Below are 14,879 nucleotides of genomic sequence, written 5' to 3'. Positions count from 1 at the left end.
GCCTAAACCTCCCCTTTCTCCACATAGAAGTCACCTCTAATGTGTGCCCTAGGTAACCCCTAGAGCAGGGTGCTGTGTGGGTGAAAGGCAGGACATGTACCTGTGTAGTTTACATGTCCTGGTAGTGTAAAACTCATACATTCGTTTTTGCACTACTGTGAGGCCTGCTCCCTTCATAGGCTAACATTGGGGCTGCCCTCATACAGTATTGAAGTGGTAGCTGCTGATCTGAAAGGAGTAGGAAGGTCATATTTAGTATGGCCAGAATGGTAATATAAAATCCTGCTGACTGGTGAAGTTGGATTTAATATTACTATTCTAGAAATGCCACTTTTAGAAAGTGAGCATTTCCTTGCACTTAAAACTTTCTGTGCCTTACAATCCACGTCTGGCTGGGCTTAGTTGACAGCTCCTTGTGCATTCACTCAGACACACCTCATCAGACACTTGCTGGAGAAGAAACCTGAACCAGAAACGACATCCTGCCAAGAAGAACTGCCTGGCTGCTCAAAGGACTCACCTGTCTGCTTTCTACAAAGGACTGCTGCCTTGCTGTTGGCCTGCTGCCTTGCTGAACTCTTGTCTGGCTGTGAAAGTGCTCTCCAAGGGCTTGGATAGAGCCTGCCTCCTGTTCCCTGAAGTCTCAGGACCAAAAAGACTTCTATTTTTCACTTGGACACTCCGTGCGCTGAAATTTTCGATGCACAGCTTGTTCCGCGGCGAGAAAAACGCCGCACACCGACGCTGATCGACGCAACGCCTTTGGGACGACCGGAACTTCGACGCACGGCTTCGCAAGGACAACGTCGGCCGACCTCCAGAGGAGAAATCGACGCGACGCCTGCCGTGAGATCGTAATTTAGACGTGCAGCCCTGCAGAACGACGCGCAGCCAGAAAACAAGCAGGAAAATCCACGCACAGAAACAGGACATCTGGTAATCCCCACAATCCACAGAAAGAGACTGTCCGCGCGCCGGAAAACGACGCACGACTTCCGCAAGTCCGTGTGTGCTGGGGAGAAATCGACGCACACACCCTTTTTCCACGTATCTCTTCTTCTGTGGCCCTCTGAGGAGATTTTCCACTCCAAACCAGGTACTTTGTGCTTGAAAGAGACTTTGTTTGCTTTTTAAAGACTTAAGACACTTTGGGCCTGATTCTAACTTTGGAGGACGGTGTTAAACCGTCCCAAAAGTGGCGGATATACCACCTACCGTATTACGAGTTCCATAGGATATAATGGACTCGTAATACGGTAGGTGGTATATCCGCCACTTTTGGGACGGTTTAACACCGTCCTCCAAAGTTAGAATCAGGCCCTTTGTATCACTTTTCAGTGATATCTCTACAAATTCACATTGCAACTTTATTCGTTTTGACCTACAATTATCCTGATAAATATTCTATATTTTTCTAACCACGGTGTGGTGTATTTTTGTGGTGCTGTATGGTGGTATTGTATGATTTATTGCACAAATACTTTACACATTGCCTTCTAAGTTAAGCCTGACTGCTCGTGCCAAGCTACCAGAGGGTGGGCACAGGATAATCTTGGATTGTGGCTTACCCTCACTAGAGTGAGGGCTTTTGCTTGGACAGGGGGTAACCTGACTGCCAACCAAAAACCCCATTTCTAACAGTGGTGTTTAGGCCTGGAGGGCAGTAGCCAATGGCTACTGTCCCTGAGGGTGGCTACACCCTTCTTGTGCCTCCTCCCTTTGGGGTGGGGGCACATTTCTAATCCTATTGGGGAAAACCCTCCAAAGCAAGATGGGGCGATTTTCTTAGGAAGGGGTCACCTCAGCTCAGGACACCTTAGGGGCTGTCCTGGCTGGAGGGTGACTCCTCCTTCTTTTTCTCATTATCTCCTCCGGACATGCCGCCAAAAGTGGGGGCTGTGGCCCTGGGGCGGGTATCTCCACTAGCTCGAGTACCGTGGGACACTGTAACACCAGGCTCAATCCTTTGAGGCTCACCGCCAGGTGTTACAGTTCCTGCAGGGGGAGGTGTGAAGCACCTCCACCCAGGACATGCTTTGTTCCTGGTCACATAGTGCACAAAGGCACTCACCCTATGTGGCCAGAAAGCCATCTGGATGTGGCAGGCTGGCAGAAAGTAGTCAGCCTAGGACTAGTAGTTGGGCTGGCATGCAAGGGGCATCTCTAAGATGGCCTCTGTGTGCATTTCTCAATAACTCCCACACTGGCAGCAGTGTGGAATAATGGTGCTGAGAAGTTTGATACCAAACTTCCCAGTATTCAGTGCTGCCATTATGGAACTGTGGAGTTTGTGTTTGACAAACTCCCAGACCATATACTTTTTATGGCGACCCTGCACTTACAATGTCTAAGAATTGGCTTGGACGCTGTAGGGGCATAGCGCCCATGCAGCTATGCCCTCACCTGTGGTATAGTGCACCCTGCCTTAGGTCTGTAAGGCCTGCTAGAGGGGTGACTTACCTATGCTACAGGCACTGGGTTGTGGGCATGGCACCCTGAGGGGAGTGCCATGTCGACTTAGTCTTTTTCTCCCCACCAGCACATACAAGCTGTGAGGCAGTGTGCATGTGCTGAGTGAGGGGTCCCCAGGGTGGCATAATACATGCTGCAGCCCTTAGAGACCTTCCCTGGCCACAGGGCCCTTGGTACCACGGATACCATTTACAAGGGACTTATCTGTGTGCCAGGGCTGTGCCAATTGTGGAGACAAAGGTACAGTTTTAGGGAAAGAACACTAGTGCTGGGGCCTGGTTAGCAGGGTCCCAGCATACTTAAATCATAACTAGCATCAACAAAAGGCAAAAAGGTAGGGGGTAACCATGCCAACAGTGGCATTTTCCTACACACACACACACCCCACCCAAACAAAAAAGGATGAGACTAACCTTTCCCAAGAGAGTCTTCATTTTCTAAGTGGAAGAACCTCGAAAGCCCATCTGCATTGGCATGGGCCATCCCAGGTCTGTGTTCCACTAGAAAGTCCATTTCCTGTAGGGATATGGACCACTTCAACAGTTTAGGGTTCTCTCCTTTCATCTGCATAAGCCATCTGAGAGGTACATGGTCAGTTTGAACTAGGGGGTGAGTACCCAACAGGTATGGTCTCAACCTCTTCAGTGACCAAACTACAGCAAAGGCCTCCCTCTCAATGCCACTCCAGCGCTGCTCCCTGGGGAGTAACCTCCTGCTAATAAAAGCAGCAGGCTGGTCAAGGCCATTATCATTGGTTTGGGATAGGACTGCTCCTATACCATGTTCAGAGTCATCAGTCTGCACAATTAATTGCTTAGAATAATCTGGAGCTTTCAGAACTGGTGCTGAGAACATAGCTACTTTCAGGGTGTCAAATGACTTTTGACAGTCCAAGGTCCAGTTAAACTTTCTGGGCATTTTATTGAAGGTAAGTTCTGTGAGGGGAGTCACTGTGGATCCATATCCCTTCACAAACATCCTATAGTAGCCATTCAAGCCAAGGAAGGCCCTGACTTGAGTGTGGGGTTTTGGAGCTTCCCAGTCAAGAACAGTCTGGATCTTGGGTTGTAATGACTGTACTTGGCCTCCACCTACAAGGTGTCCCAAGTAAACCACTGTACCCCACCCTATCTGACATTTGATGCCTTGATAGAGAGGCCTGCTGCTTGCAGGGCCTGCAAAAACTTCTTCAGGTGGACCAGGTGATCCTCCCAGTTGGAGCTAAAGACAGCAATATCATCTAGAAATGCTGCAATAAAGGACTCCAAGCCAGCAAGGACTTGATTCACCAACCTTTGAAAGGTGGCAGGGCCATTATTTAAGCCAAAGGGCATAACAGTAAACTGATAATGCCCATCAGGTGTTGAGAATGCTGTCTTTTCTTTTGCTCCAGGTGCCATTTTGATTTGCCAGTACCCTGCTGTCAAGTTAAAGGTACTTAAGAATTTGGCTGCATCTAATTTGTCAATAAAGTCATCTGCCCGTGGTATGGGGTGAGCATCTGTCTTGGTGACAGAGTTGAGTCCTCTGTAGTCCACACAAAACCTCACCCCTCTCTTTCCATCCTTGGTGTGTGGTTTGGGGACCAATACCACTGGGCTGGCCCAGGGACTGTCAGAGTGCTCTATAACTCCCAATTTCAGCATCTTGTAGACTTCCACTTTGATGCTTTCCTTGAGTTGGTCAGACCGTCTGAATATTTTATTCTTGACAGGTAAGCTGTCTCCTGTGTCTACATCATGGGTACACTCGTGTGTCTGACCAGGGGTCAAAGAAAAGAGCTCAGCAAACTGCTGTAGGACTTGTCTGCAATCAGCTTGCTGTTGGCTAGAGATAGTGTCTGAGTAGACAACTCCATCCATGGAGCCATCTTTAGGGTCAGTTGAGAGGTCAGGGAGAGGTTCACTTTCTGCTTCCTTATCCTCATCAGTAATCATCAACATGGTTATGTCGGCCTTGCCATTGTAGAGTTTAAGGTGGTTAACATGGATCACCCTCTTTGGTGTCCTGCTAGTGCCCAGGTCCACTAAGTAAGTGACCTGATTCTTTTTCTCTAGCACTGGGTAAGGGCCACTCCATCTGTCCTGGAGTGCCCTGGGAGCCACAGGTTCTAGAACTCAGACTTTCTGCCCTGGCTGAATTTCAACCATTGCAGCCTTTTTGTCATACTACAACTTCTGGAGGTGTTGGCTGGCCTCAAGGTTTTTTGCTTGCCTTTTCCTTGTACTCTGCCATCCTGGAGCGGGAACCTAGTACATAGTCCACTACATCTTGCTTAGGCTCATGGAGAGGTCTCTCCCAGCCTTCTATTACAAGTGCCAGGGGTCCCCTTACAGGATGGCCAAACAGAAGCTCAAAGGGGGAAACCCTACTCCCTTCTGTGGCACCTCTCTGTATGTGAAAAGCAGGCATGGCAGGAGGATATCCCATCTCCTTTTGAGTTTTTCAGGGAGCCCCATGATCATGCCCTTCAATGGCTTGTTAAATCTCTCCACAAGACCATTGATTTGTGGATGGTATGGTGTGGTGAATTTGTAAGACACCCCACACTTATTCCACATATGTTTTGGGTAAGCTGACATGAAGTTGGTACCTCTGTCAGAAACCACCTCCTTAGGAAAACACAAGCTGGTAAAGATACCTATGAGTGCTTTGGGTACTACAGGGGTAGTAGTGGACCTAAGGGGAATTGCCTCAGGGTACCTGGCAGCATGATCCGCTACTACCAGTATATATTAGGTCCCTGATGCTGTGGGAGGTTCAAGTGGACCCACTATGTCCACTCCCACTCTCTCAAAGGGGACCCCACCACTGGAAGTGGAATGAGGGGGGCCTTTAGATGGCCACCTGTCTTGCCACTTGCTTGACAGGTGACACAGGAGCTGCAAAACGCCCTTGCCTTCTGGGACATATTGGGCCAGTAGAAATGGTTGACTAATCTCTCCCAAGTCTTGGTTTGTCCCAAATGCCCAGTAAGGGGAATGTCAAGTGCTAACGTAAGGATGAGCTCTCTAAACTCCTGATGCACTACCACTCTCCTAGTGGCACCAGGGTTGGGATCCCTTGCCTCAGTGTAAAGGAGTCCATCCTCCCTATAGACCCTGTGGGATCCACTGACATTTCCGTTTTCTTGCTCAGCTGCTTCCTGTCTTAGGCCTTCAAGAGTTGGACAAGTATTTTGTCCCTGGCACAGCTGATCCCTTGAGGGTCTCCCTGGGCCCAAGAGCTCTACCTCGTAAGGCTCCAGCTCCATTGACTCAGTTCCCTCAGGGGATAGGACATTTTCCTGAGAAGAGAGGTCCTGTTTCTTGTGCTGTGTAGAAGCTTCCCCCCTAAGTCTTCTTTCTTTTTCTCTTGGAAGGTTGGGCCATTATTCCAGACTCCAACACTTCTTTTCACCCTGTGCTCTGCTTTGTGCTCTTGTCTTAACACTCAGTACTTCAGGGATACCCAGCATGGCTGCATGGGTCTTGAGCTCTACCTCAGGCCATGCTCGGGACTCCAGATCATTCCCTAGCAAACACTTTACTTGGATTGCAGAGGAGACTACTACCTGTTTCAGGCCAGGGACCCCTCCTCATTCTGAAGTCACCATTGCCATGGGATTGACTTTAGTTTCATTGTCAGCATTGGTGACTGGATATGTGTATCCAGCCAGATACTGTCCTGGGGAAACCAGTTTTTCTGTCACCATGGTGATACTGGTACCTGCATCCCTCAGGGCTTCTACCTTATTCCCATTTATCAAGAGCTGCTGCCTGTATTTTTGCATGTTGGGTGGCCAGGCAGCAAATGTGGCTAAATCTACCCCACCCTCTGAGGCTAAAGTAGCTTTAGTGTGAACCCTGATTTGCTCTGGGCACACTGTTGATTCCACCTGGAGACTGGCTATTCCAGCGCTAACTGGAATAGTAGTTGTGGGACTTTTCTTGAGACAGGCCTTGTCTCCAGTTGGGTGTCCATGCCTTCTACAGTTGTGACACCAGGCCTTCTTGGGATTAAAGGTTTTACCCTTATGCCCATCTGTGGACTGTGAAGTGGCTCGGAGCCCACCCTCCTGAGCAGGTTTTTGGGGCTCTCGTGAACACTCCTTGTTTTTGTCATTGGATTTCTCACCACCCTTCCCCTGGAGAGGCTTTATGACCCCTTTCTTTTGGTCGCCCTCTGTGGAAGTCTTGGTCACCCTTGTCTTGACCCAGTGGACTGCTTTCTATCTCAATTCTTGGGGAGAAATTGGACCTAGGTCTACCAGATGTTGATGCAGTTTGTCATTGAAGCAATTACTTAAAAGATGTTCTTTCATACATAAATTATAGAGCCCATCATAATCACGTACTCCACTGGCAGTCATCCAACCATCTAGTGTTTTGACTGAGAAGTCAACAAAATAAACCCAGGTGTGGCTCGAGGTTTTGTGAGCCCCTCTGAACCTAATCCTCTACTCCTCAGTTGAGAATCCAAAGCCCTCAATTAGGGTAGCTTTCCTGAGGTCACATGATTCTGCATCCTTACCAGAGAGTGTGAGGAGTCTATCCCTACACTTTCCAGTGAACATTTCCCAAAGGAGAGCTCCCCAGTGAGATCAGCTTACTTTTCTGGTTGCACAAGCCCTCTCAAAAGCTGTGAACCATTTAGTGATGTCATCACCTTCTTCACATTTAGTTACAATCCCTTTGGGGATTTTTAGGATGTCAGTATTCTCTCTGACCTTATTTAAATTGCTGCCACCATTTATGGGTGCTAAACCCTTTTCTTTTCTTTCCCTTTCCATAGCTAGGAGCTTTTTCTCCAAAGCTAATCTCTTGGCCATCCTTGCTAGAAGGATGTCCTCTTTATTGAGGCTGCCTTCAATGCTAACATAAGCACTGGACTCCCCTGTGGAAGAACCAGGCTCTCTGACTATGATTTGTGGTGACAGGGTTCTAGGAGCCCTGTCCTCCCTAATTAGGACAGGAGGGGTGCGTTCATTCTCCTGTTCACTAATTTCCCCATCTGAGAGAGGATCCTCCATCTCAGAGGGGTGGTCCCTTGTAAACTCTGCCAAGAGCTCCTAGAGCTTGACCTTGGTACGGTTGGACCCAGTCTTTATCTTTTTGATCTTACAGAGGCACCTTAGCTCTGACATCCCTAGATGCAGGTAAGGGATGAGGTTGAGTTCCATCACCATCTCATCTGTGTGACTCATTATGAGTCTAAAAGTTGGGATTACTTTTTAAGAAACTAAAAACTACTTCTAGAACCTACATCCTAAGTTTTACAAACTTTTAAACTTAAAAAGAAATGCTAACAGGGACTTACACAAGGCCCTAGCAGGACTTTTAAAATTTTAGAAAAATAGTCAAAAATTAAAAAATCAGTTTCTAATGACATTTTTTTGAATTTTGTCGTGTGATCAGGTATTGGCTGAGTAGTCCACCAAATGCAAAGTCTTAGACCCCATCGCTGCTACCAATGTAGGAAGTTGGCTATGTATATACTATCTCAAAGTGAGAGATAGTGTGCACAGAGTCCAAGGGTTCCCCTTAGAGGTTGATAGTGGCAAAAACAGATAATACTAATGCTCTATTTGTGGTAGTGTGGTCGATCAGTAGTCTTATCAGAGGTTAGTGTTAAGCATCTGTTTAACACATACAGGCAATAAATGAGAACACACACTCAAAGACTTAACTCCAGGCCAATGGGTTTTTATTTAGAAAAGTATTCTTTTCTTAATTTATTTTAGAACCACAAGATTCAGAATTCAGGTAAGTACATAACTTGTAGGGTACTTAGCATAGGTAAGTCTGGAACTTTGAAGTAAAACAGTAAGGTACACAGTTTTGCCAAAAATGGCAATAAGCTATTTCAAAAGTGGGCAGTGCAAAAATCAACAGTTCCTGGGGGAGGTAAGTACAAGTTAGTTTATCAGGTAAGTAAAGCACTTAAAAGTTCAGTCTCCAGGGCATAGGCAGCCCACCATTGGGGGTTCAAGGCAACCCCAAACACCCAGCACCAGTAACACAGGGCCGGTCAGGTGCAGAAGTCAAATTAGGGCCCAAAAAACATAGGTGCTGTTGGACTTTTTTTGCTTATGTAGGGTCATCCTCAATCTTTTTGCCTCCTGCCTCCTATTTTTTCTGACCTGTTGCTGTTGGCTTTTGAACTCTGACCACTTTACCACTGCTAACCAGTGCTAAAGTGCATATGCTCTCTCTGTAAAATGTGTATGTGATTGGTTTATCCATGATTGGCATATTTGATTTACTAGTAAGTCCCTAGTAAGGTGCACTAGAGGTGCCAGGGCTTGTAAATCAAATGCTACTAGTGGGCCTGCAGCACTGGTTGTGCCACCCACCTAAGTAGATCATGCTGCCAGGTACCACTGCAGTGTCTCTGTGTGCAGTTTTACACTATAAATTCGACTTGGCAAGTGTACCCACTTGCCAGGCCTAAACCTTCCCTTTTCTTACATATAAGGCACCCCTAAGGTAGGCCCTAGGTAGCCCCAAGGGCAGGGTGCAGTGTATGGATAAGGTAGGACATATAGTAATGTGGTTTATATGTCCTGACAGTGAAATACTGCCAACTTCGTTTTTCACTGTTGCAAGGCCTGTCTCTCCCATAGGATAATATGGGGGCTACCTTTAAATATGATTAAAGCGTAGATTCCCCTAGAGAGTAGATGGACATGTGGAGTTTGAGGTCCCTGAACTCACAATTTAAAAATACATCTTTTAGTAAAGTTGATTTTAAGATTGTGCATTTGAAAATGCCACTTTTAGAAAGTGAGCATTTTCTTGCTTAAACCATTCTGTGACTCTGCCGTGTTTGTGGATTCCCTGTCGGGGTCAGTTTGACAGTTGGGTTGTTTTTCACCTCACACCAGATAGTGACACAAAGGAGCTGGGGTGTAACCTGCATTCCCTGATTAGCCATCTCTGCTAGGAGGGAGGGGTGGAGTGGTCACTCTCATCTGAAAGGACTGTGCCTGCCTCTGACAATGCAGGCTTCAACCCCCTGGTGTGTGTCTGAGGCCTTGCCTGGGCAAGGCAGGATTTCACAAGTAGGTGTGAGTCCCCTTTGAAGAAAGGTGACTTCAAAGACTAAAATGGGTATAAGAAGGGCACCCAAATCTACAGACTTCAGAAACACTTCTGGAACCAAGAGGAACCTCTGCCTGGAAAAGAGCTGATACCTGAGGAAGAAGTGCTGCCCTGCCTGTGACTGTGCTTTGTGGAGCTTTCCTGCAGTGCTGCTTCTGCCAGAGTAAGAGGGCAAAGACTGGACTTTGTGTGCCTTCCATATTGTGAAGAAATCTCCAAGGGCTTGAGTTAGAGCTTGCCTCCTGTTGTTTAAAGTCTCAGGGACAGCAAAGACTTCTCTCTGCCAGCACCTGGAGTCTCTGGAGAGACTCCTGCTCTGACAAGTGGTGCCCTATCCAGTTCCTGGGCCCTTGAAAGGAAAACTGGTGGAAATCCAAGGAAATCGACTTCGGACGACTCCGGACCGACACTGCTGCTGAATCCGGTAACGCCGCCTGCACTCGACGTCGTGACCTTCGCTGGAACGCGACGCTCTTCCCAGGCCCGACGCCGCTGCAGCCCCGCTGAGGTCCACGGCTCCGTGGAAGTCGCCGCACCCCGTCATGACCAACGCCACTTGAAGCGCATGGATTCCACGTTTCGCACAGACGCCGCGATCCCCGACTTCGCGCATCGGCTTGTTTTCACTCTTGACCAAAGGTACTGTACTTGGGGGTCTAAACGACTCCGTGTCCGGCGCCGCTGGTGTCGGCTTGTTGGGAACGACTCCGTCATGACATCGTGTTAACATCTCATCGAAGCATTTTTGATTCTAAGCGCTATTTTTGAGTTTAATCTTTACAAATTCATAACTTGACTTGTGTATGTTGGATTTTTGTCATTTTGGTCTTGTTTTGTTTAGATAAATATTTCCTATATTTCTAAACCGGTGTTGTGTCATTTTGTAGTGTTTTCATTAAGTTACTGTGTGTGTTGGTACAAATACTTTACACCTAGCGCTCTGAAGTTAAGCCTACTGCTCTGCCAAGCTACCAAGGGGGTAAGCAGGGGTTCGCTGAGTGTGATTCTCTTTTACCCTGACTAGAGTGAGGGTCCTTGCTTGAACAGGGGGTAACCTGACTGACAACCAAAGACCCCATTTCTAACAGGTGCCTATGGAGAGTAGGAGTGCTCCGGTTCCGGTCTGCTAGCAGGTAAGTACCTGTGTCCTCGGGGAGCAGACCAGGGGTTTTTGTAGAGCACTGGGGGGGTCACAAACAGGCACACAAATTACACCCTCAGTGGCACAGGGGCAGCCAGGTGAAGTGTGCAAAGTAGGTGTTGGGTTTAGTATTGAAATCAATGGAGGGACACGAGTGTCACTCTGGCGATGCGGGAAGGGCACAGGAGGGCTTCTAGGGCCAGCCACCAACTGGGCAATGATGAGGGCCACCTACTAGTCACTCCTGCACCGGTAGTTGGTTTCTCTCAGGCCTGGGTGCAGTGCTTCTTCCAGGCAGCAGGTTCTTTGATACTGGGCAGTCGCAGTCAGGGGGAGCCTCTGGATTCTCTCTGCAGGTGTCACCGTGGGGGTGCAGGGAGGTCATCTCAGGGTGTCCACGTCGTGGAATTCGCTTGGGGGTCCTCGCTGCAGTTTTGGTTTCTCTGGACACGAGCCAGGGGCGTCGGATGCAGAGTTTAGGGGACTCACGCTTCCGGAGTGAGGCTAGAGTCCCTTTAAAGATGGTTTCTTCTTTGTAGATCAGACAGAGCCGCTGTCCACTGGAGTTTCTTGGTCCTTTTGGTAGCAGGGCATTCCTCTGAGTCGGCAGAGATTGCTGGTCCCCCTGGACTCGTCACTGTTGCAGGTTTTTTGAGTCTGGAGACAGGCCGGTAGGGCTAGGGCCAAGTCAGTTGTTGTCTCTGTCATCTCTGTAAGTCTCTGCGGGGCTTTCAAGTCAGAAGTCCTTCTTCTTGTTCAGGTCATCAGGAAATCTGTTTTGCTGGGTTCAGGGTTGCCCCTAAATACTCAATTTAGGGGGGTGTTTAGGGCTGGAGGGCAGTAGCAAATGGCTACTGTCCTTTAGGGTGGCAACACCCTCCTTGTACCTCCTCCCTTTGGGGAGGGGGGTACATCCCTAATCCTACTGGGGGAAATCCTCCAAAGCAAGATGGAGGATTTTCTAAGGAAGGGGTCACCTCAGATTAGGACACCTTAGGGACTGTCCTGGCTGGAGGGTGACTCCTCCTTCCTTTTCTCATTATCTCCTCCTGGCTTGCTGCCAAAAGTGGGGGCTGTGTCTGGGGGGTGGACATCTTCACTAGCTGGAGTTCCCTGGGGGGCTGAAACACCAGGCTTGAGCCTTTGAGGCTCACCGCCAGGTGTTACAGTTCCTGCAGTGGGAGGTGTGAAGCATCTCCACCCAGGACATGCTTTGTTCCTGGTCAGAGAGTGCACAAAGGCACTCACCCAATGTGGCCAGAAAGCCGTCTGGATGTGGCAGGCTGGCAGAAAGTAGTCAGCCTAGCACTAGTAGCTGGGCTGGCATGCAGGGGGCATCTCTAAGATGCCCTCTGTGTGCATTTCTCAATAAATCCCACACTGGCATCAGTGTGGATTTATTGTGCTGAGACGTTTGATAACAAACTTCCCAATATTCAGTGTAGCCACTATGGAACGGTGGGGTTCTTGTTTGGCAAACTCCCAGACCATATATTCTTTATGGCTACCCTGCACTTACAATGTCTAATAATTGGGTTAGACACTGTAGGGGTGTAGTGCTCATGCAGCTATGCCCTCACCTGTGGTATAGTGCACCCTGCCTTAGGGCTGTAAGGCCTGCTAGAGGGGTGACTTAACTATGCCACAGGCAGCGGGTTGTGGGCATGGCACCCTGAGGGGAGTTCCATATCGACTTAGTCTTTTTCTCCCCACCAGCACATACAAGCTGTGAGGCAGTGCGCATGTGCTGAGTGAGGGGTCCCCAGGGTGGCATAATACATGCTGCAGCCCTTTGAGATCTTCCCAGGCCACAGGGCCCATGGTACCAAGGGTTCCATTTACAAGAGACTTATCTGTGTGTCAGGACTGTGCCAATTGTGGAGAAAAGGGTACAGTTTTAGGGACAGAACACTGGTGCTGGGGCCTGGTTAGCAGGGTCCCAGCACACTTTCAATCATAACTAGCAGCAACAAAAGGCAAAATGTTAGGTGGTAACCATGCCGACAGTAGCATTTTCCTACAGTATATGTATACATATACAAATGTTTTTATGCCTGTGAGTTACAAGGAGGATATTTGAACTCATAGATTAGATAAAATAAGAGGTTAGCGTGGCCAAAGGACCAAAACGAGAAAGACATTAGTGTTGTACTGCTGCGGTTCTTTATGAAGTAAAAATCTGTATTGAGCTGCCATGAAGGGTGAAGGTTACAGCCTCTTCTTCAGACCAACCGACTCCCAACTCTTAGTGAATTAGATCAACATTCTAGAAGGCAAGTGAGTCATAAACACACATCATGTCAGGGAAGAGAGATGTACATTGCTAAATATACAAACAGCATACTACTAATATCTACAGAAAAAAGTTTCTCACTTTTTACTTATTGACTACAGGCAGACTTAGCTGTCTGGTGAGAGCTTTTGCAATACACAACACACACCACACAATTCACAAGACACAAAATGCTCATAAATACAGATACAGAAAGGGGCTTTTGGACACCCTTTATTAGCCATTCGCTACTGAAGTTCAGGTGGGTTTCAGCACTGGCTAACGGGGTTGTATATCATTGTTTGAATCAACGATTGATATGTCAAAGCTAGGACACCATAGAAATAAGTTTAAATGTTGACTCAAAGTTCAGTTGAACATTTTGATTTTCATTACTGTTTTGATCTATGTTTTGGAACGTAGTTTCAATAATGTGATACCACATTGTAAGATGAGCCATGTGCAGCAGTAGCCTTTACGTCTGCCCTTATCAGTCTCCAGGGGCTATAATGTTTAAAAGGCAGCTGCTATTGTACGTTACTTCCTTACTTTATTGACTGGCACAGGTAATGTATTTTAACATTTGTATGGTTCTTAAACCCATCACAAGACCACAACGCGCTCAAGTATGGTTGTTCTCTGCAATTCTAGGCACTTACCATCTCTAGTAAGATATAAGTGAGGGCCAGCTGGCGAGGTACTATATCCAGTGTGAGTCCCATTAAGGACTCTACTTTAAACTTACAGATTGCAATAGAAGCAGTATCCTCCTTAAAACCCCAGTTCATTCCGTCACCGTGACCACCACATTGTATCCTGTCTGGGTCCACGTTTATGAACTGGAAAGGTATGAAAATATGCCACATTCCTTTTCTATTTTCTGCAGGGAGACATCAGTTGAGGGTCTGCCTTAGGTAGACACGAAAAGGCTGAGCTCTTTGCCATACCACTATGTCATAATAGATCACTCTTCAGTGTATTTGTTTCCTAAAGTAGCTACTGCCAAGGTCCTTGGAGCTGCATAGTGGGATAACGGCTCCCTGGCCAGCAGGACATTCTACATATGATGGTCTGTTGTTGCTGTTGCCCGATTGGAGGTGGGGCTTCTTTCGTTTCAGCTTTACAGTGGCTGGCCCAACATGGCCTAAATGCCGCGCTTACTGAAGAGTTCACTTGTCATTTCGTTGTTAAGAAAACCGCACATTATTATTATAGATACAATTAAGCCTTCAGTTCCAACCAGACATCTACTTGTAACAACATTTCACAAAAATAATTGAGCACATTTACACCAAACCTCAAAAAGTGTCTGTTCTTACTAAAAGCCTACCTTCATGTCAGGTTTGGTCGAATTCCCTTCAGTGTTTTTTTTTTCTGTAGCAGACAGCAGACGTAATCTAACCTTGTTTTAAAAATTGATAGACACTATTTTACTTTATATAATAATGTGTGCACCCTACCAAAACGGAGTGATCCGCATGGAATTAAAATATGAAGATACTAAGTTGAACGTGTCTAATTTCATTTAGATTCAACAAATGACCAAAAGTTACCAGCAATATAAAAAAGCAATTTCCTGTGAAAGTGATAACTTCCCCATATCTATTTATTTGCCAAGGAAAGTTTAGGAGAAAAGACATAACAAGAACGCTATAGAGACAGTAAATATACTAAAATCAAATACTTACCAACTCTGAACATTTAGGCAGTAGGGTACTGATTTTTCAGCATGCCTACCGCCTACCAATTTAAGCCTGCCCTTCTACTACTTTTTGAGAGAAGGGCAAGCAACGTGAGTATACCTATAGGCCGTCGTGAAGAAACGGCTCGAATATTCCGTTTTTCTTGTCTTTTTCTCATTCTTACTCATGCTTCCAAATTAAAAGCCAACATATAGGGTTTACTCTTTACT

The 14,879-nt window shown here is 47.1% G+C and overlaps 1 protein-coding gene across 2 annotated transcripts in view; it reads left to right on the top strand.

The window, feature by feature from the left end:
• Positions 1 to 14,879, top strand: part of BTK (Bruton tyrosine kinase) — a 448,809-nt gene that overhangs the window by 177,119 nt on the left and 256,811 nt on the right. The window lies entirely within an intron of this gene.

This window comes from Pleurodeles waltl, chromosome 2_1 (genome assembly GCF_031143425.1).
Source record: "Pleurodeles waltl isolate 20211129_DDA chromosome 2_1, aPleWal1.hap1.20221129, whole genome shotgun sequence".
Lineage (NCBI taxonomy): Eukaryota > Metazoa > Chordata > Amphibia > Caudata > Salamandridae > Pleurodeles > Pleurodeles waltl.
Note: the sequence above shows the minus strand (reverse complement) of the source record. Positions and strands in the feature narration are given on the sequence as shown.